The 6,000-nt window shown below is 25.3% G+C and overlaps 1 protein-coding gene across 1 annotated transcript in view; it reads left to right on the top strand.

Annotated features, from left to right (window-relative positions):
* Window positions 1–425: 425 nt before the first annotated feature.
* LOC111674830 overlaps window positions 426–6,000 on the top strand; it is a 151,176-nt gene continuing 145,601 nt past the window's right edge. The window contains exon 1 of the mRNA XM_046949680.1: window positions 426–846. The gene's annotated coding sequence lies outside the window, so the exon portion shown is untranslated. The remainder of the gene's footprint in view (window positions 847–6,000) is intronic.

Genomic DNA, 6,000 nt, shown 5'->3' with positions numbered 1-6,000 from the left:
AATCAAGGAGAGTTCTTACATAAAGAAAACTGTTATACAGAAGTAGAATGGAAAAAAGGATTTTCGAATGTGAAACAAATTCGAATAACGTCACGTTTTGTTTTCATAAGAGATTTTCTATTAACGAAATGTCTGTACAGCTTCTTTCGAAAATACTCTCAAATCAGTATTAATTTCTCTCATTTTTAGGTGTGTTATGCTCGTTTTTAAATACTGTCATTTTTAATGTAATATGGCATTTGATTTTCTTCCACAATTATTTGGTTTTATAACAATTTCTGTGTGTAAAACGAAGTTTTTAACTTCGAATTGTATGTGTGCATGTTGGATAAAAGGATTTTATGTGAGTGATATGTAGGTATTTATTTTTTTGTTTTTTTCTTGAGGTGCAATTCGTAAACAACAGTTTCAGTTTGCAAACATTTAGTAGATGCGTTTTGCTGGTCGGTTAAAACGGTACAATATTAAAAATACGAGCACAACGACCATTTCAAAATAATGTCGTAAATAATTGTAATAAACCGCTAAATTACATTTAGATAATTTATGGAAAATTTTATCGAATTTGTAATATCAATTGTAAAATTATTTAATAAGAAAAAAGTGTCATAAAATAATTTAAAAGTATATACAAATTAATTATTATAAAAAATTCTGTTGAAAAAAATACAACTGAATATCTTATATACATAAATTATACAAATGTGTTCATTTATATGTACATGATTATAAAATATCCATATGTATGCGTACAAAAGTGTTTTATATACTAGTGTTTCGTGTTCTTTTTTAGATAAATCCTTTTTGGCATTCACAGCGGGTAACATTTCTTTAATTTTCTTCTTGGTATGTTTTCAAGTTTCCACAATATTTATAATGTATTTTTTTTTACAGAAAAATAGGTAGGTATTTATTAGACCGATTAATTTCCATAAAGACAAAACAAATCTTCTTTGTAACTATAAAACACATTTTTTTGTCTATGATGTTTTCCTACTCGAGGGCTGATCTGTTTTTGATGGTTTTAATTTATATATGAAACATTGTCTAAAAATGAAATTTAGACAAAAATAATTAAAAAAGAAAGATTTCTGGAACAAGTTAATAAAATCGAATATTCAATTTATATATATTTTTTGGGAATCGGTCTAATGTTTATATACAAATTGTAACATTTGTATAATATACACATGTTTGTATCTAGGTATTATTATTATACAATAGTGTCTCATATATATTTTGTATATAAAATGTAATTAAAATATCCTTTATTCAGTGTGTGACTGTGGATTTATATTTTGTTCTAATATATAATAAAACACATAGGTTCAGACTTCTGAAATACACAATGAGACAAAATTGCAATTATACGAATTATGACCGCAATCGGTTTAAAAATATAATAGTCGATTTTCATCTTAATTTTTATGAAAAATATTTAAATTTAAAAATAGTTGTTTTATTAATTATAAACAATTAAAATGATTTTGAAATTAATAGGAAAATACGTATGTACGTATACGTGTTAATGATTTATTAATATTACAAATATTAAGTATACGCATAATTTGGAAATGCACTTGATATATATTTTTTGATCTTGAAAATGATTTTATTATATTTTTACAATATTTATTTTTCATGACAAAGCCAAAATTGTAATTCAGAGAGTAAATTGAAATTTCGAACGGTTTGCGAGATTTGAACTTATAAAAATTACAACTTGTTTTGACATAGAACAGAGATCCACATAATCAGGTACTACGGGTTGCATGTTACCTTAACGAAAGACTTGATTTTGATGTGATTGCAATCCCGGGGAAAAAGTTCCGGGACAATAAACTGGTGATGTTATTACACTCTTCGGACTCTTGGATGAATTTGACATGGGTACGAAAGTGATGTTTTTACATTCTTTATGATTTCCAATTCCTTCTTAATGATCTTGATGATTTGAAATAAATTATATTATTTCGAAGCAGGGGAACTCAGTTTCATTTGAAATTAATATCAACTTTTTAATATAAATTTTGAATTCCATCTTTTAAAATTGGATGTCTTTTACATAATCAGCTCTTAGTCCTTTTACAGGAGCATAAGAGCTGATTATGTGATTTAATACTAATGGTCCACAGTTTCCTGTACTCATAGATTTTTTCATTTTTGAAAAAAACTTTTCTACGGTTTTTAAACAAAAATATTATTTTGACTTCTTTCACTTTAATTCTTTGTTTAGTTTTATAACAAATACTAGCATTTATTCCTGTTTATGTGAAATGCTTTTCTATATAATGACATTACTGTTTTTAAGATTTTCAACGAGTTCTAGAATTCATACGTTCGATTGAACACTAGTTCAACTATAACTGTTGCTGAAAACTTTTTAAAAATACTTAAGAACACAACAATGTTCCCAAAAAACTGGTTGTAAAAATAAAAAATCATCAAATAAATTTTCTTTATTATAGAAAATTGATTAAGGAATTAAGAAAAGAAGAAGATTTATTATAAAAATATTAAATTTTATATAAAATACATAGTAATTTTATTGCTAAATAGTGAGTTTTTCTTAATCGGTTAATTGATAGAAATTATTCGGTTTATTCGTTATTTGAAATTTAACAATTTTCATTTATTCGAACGATTAATCGTCAAAAATTAATCGATTAACCGAACGACGACTAATTGTTTAAATGCTCTACTAACTATTAACCTACCGGAGGCCACTACTGTAATGTAACTTTAATATTAGATTAATAAAATAATTATCTATTAACTAATAAAGCTATAAGAAAAATTTAAGTTTGCGGTAAAGAATACATTTTCAAGAATATATATTGGATATTCTCACGGATAAAATGATTATATTTGTTCAATTTCATTATTTTATTGTATATCCTTAAGTGCAAAAAATTGATTTTTGAATATTTTTCTATTTTATTTGATACCAACATTGACGAAAAATCGTGTAAATATTTTAATAATATTTACTTCATAAGACATCTAGTGTAATATTTATATGGTCTCTTTTAGGTCCAATAATTGCTGTCTCACTGTGGTATTAAACATTTTGATACATTCATTCATTAATTTATTTTTTTTAATTTACAAAAATTTTTCAAATCCTTTTGCTTTGACCCTTACATTGCTTCTATCCTCATTTTTACTAGCTTCTTAAAATATCAGTCGTTGCTTTAAAATTGTTTTCTTATTACAAAAATTCCAGAAAATATATTTTTCTTCCTACACTTTACTGTCAGGGCTTTTTATTAGCAGTCATATTGATACTTTTATGAAAAATATTCTTGCCCTTAAGCAAAATGCCATTGAACGACATATTTCTACAAAAATTGATATCCATGGTTTTGCTTAAAAAAAGTAGAAAAACGTCTTAAAGAAAACGATACAAAATCAAATTGCTATAAGACCATAAAGCACGTTTTATCAATGGACATTTTTTAAGTATTATGCTTATATTTTTACATTTACTAAAATTTTTCCTAAGGACATTAACCAACAACATGTTCTAAAATAGATAATTTTTTCTATTTGGTTATTTTATTAGATTAAGAAAAACATTATAGTATTTTAGTTTTTCATGTTTATTCATTCCAGTTAGATATATGGTATGGCCCTCAATTTATTTCAATTTGTCATTTATACCACCCTTGATGGTTGTAATTTAGGGCTATATTGTATTTCCATTTGTAACACATCAAAATATTGGTCATCATTTAATTCAAAGACGATCTAACCATGTCCACCTCTAAACAAGAATACAAAGTTTTTAAAAGTATATCTGGCCACAAATTACTCATATAACTATCCTTCAGAAAATTACTTTAACGCTCATTACGAGATTTTAAATACAGAATTTTTTTATTTTGTAATTTAGCGTATACCTACGCCTATTTGTTACAAGAATGTTGTAAGCATATTCCAAAAACGTTGACCATTTCTGATCTTTATTTAAGTATTTAATAAAAGCTAAACATAACTAATATATAACTTGATGATCAAATACCATGATAATTTTTAAACAAATGTAGATGTCTGTATGACCAATAAAGAATATAACTGGTTTCGTCCATAATATTTTACGTATAATTAACTCTAACTTAAAAGAGATTGATCAATGCCATTTAAGGGGATTTTACATTACTATACTTTTTTATTAATATCAGCGTTTCATTGTATTTAATACCAAATCAAATTCGTTGTCAAAATGTATTAAACTATTTTTATTCATGTATTATGAAACCTATTTTTTGGCTTATTTTCAATTTGGGAAAAATCCGATTCCCCATTTTTGAACCTCATGTACATACATACATTTTTATATGGTACATGTCATAACATGTCATTTACTTAGATAATTTTATAATCACTGCCAGAGTAATCTTCAAAATAATAATTATATTCTATTTAAATATTTTTTGAAAACACCCTTAAAAATTCCAAAAAAATATGTCAAAAAGTTGTATGAAATCCTTAAAAATCATGCAGACATACATACATAAATATTTCTTACATATGAGACTTATGAGTGATGTGTGCACGTATCTGCCGGTCTGAATAATTAATAAGCCAATACACGTAATTTTAAGCAATTAAATATGTAGAGTATACTTAATATTACGTATACGTAGCAGTATATGACACTCACTTGTATAAACGATGAAATGTACTGCGTATGGCTTTACGTATAAGCGAATGTAGTTATATTTACTGAAAACTTGTTAGTGTTAAACTTTTTGCTGTTATTTTTATTTTAAGTGTTGCTAAACTAATTAAAATTTCAAAATATTGAAAATTAAAATATGTTTACACACAAACTTATAAATCCTTTTAAGTATATGTATCATAACAATTTCAGTACAAATGATGTTACATACATTGTTGAAATAATGTATAAATAGTTGTAACATTTATTTAAAATAGTACAGTTATTGTTATTTTGATATTAATAATAGCTGTGTTTTGTTGCTACTATTGACAGTAAACGTTTAAAGTTGGCAACTGATGTTTTGGCTCGCATAAAACTTATTTGTGTTGAATTTCGTCACTATATTCATATTTTATAGTCTTTTTGAGATCCTAAAAAACTCTTGTCGAATTTCATCTTTATACTCATACTTCTAAAATAGTTCTGACCTTTAAGGATGTTTTGTTAGGTTCACTTGTATGGGGGCAATTCGAAAATGTGGACCGATTTTGCTCATTTTCAATACCAAGCAAATCTTAGCAATAGAGAATATTTGTGCAAAATTTCATTTTCCGTGTGGTCCCTGTCTTGATTTCAACAGACAGACAGACTGACGGACATTGCTAGATCTTCTTAGAATTTAATATGTACCCAGAATATTTATATTTTTGTGGGTCTATGATAAATATTTCAATGTGTTACAAACGGAATGAAAAAATCAATATACCACCCATCTTTTTTGATGATGGGTATTAAAAACAATTAAAAATGTATAGTTGGACATGTCCAACCATTTTAGACTCTACACAAGTGAGTAGTACAAAAAAATGTGAATTATTTTTAATAATAAAAAAAAATGCAAAAATCTAAAGATCTGTCTGGCGTAATATCCAATTGTATTAACCGTGGTGCAAATTTCATCTAAATAGATTTTTATTGAAGTATATAACAATAATATTTAAATTTTTATTTTCAATAAGGGGAAATTTTAACGAAGTTACCCTATTTTAAAAATTTACTACTAACTTTTAACATTTAGTATATTTATTAAAATTAATTTGCAAGTAAAAAACAAAACACAACTATTGTTATTGTTAAAGAACAGTAGTATTTGATGTAAATGTCAGGTGTCACAAATTATGATAATATTTCAATATGATTTACATAACTTCTAATCATAAACAAAACTTATAGATATAGTTGTTGTTAACATATTTTAATAGTTTATTTTATAATGTATTGCGTATAATACATGTGTTTCAGTCTTTACCAATTATAAAAACGTACATCATTAA

The sequence above is a fragment of the Lucilia cuprina genome, chromosome 4 (assembly GCF_022045245.1).
Source record: "Lucilia cuprina isolate Lc7/37 chromosome 4, ASM2204524v1, whole genome shotgun sequence".
In the NCBI taxonomy this organism is placed as follows: domain Eukaryota; kingdom Metazoa; phylum Arthropoda; class Insecta; order Diptera; family Calliphoridae; genus Lucilia; species Lucilia cuprina.
The sequence above is the reverse complement of the archived record's forward strand: the minus strand, read 5'-3'. Positions and strand labels throughout refer to the sequence as shown.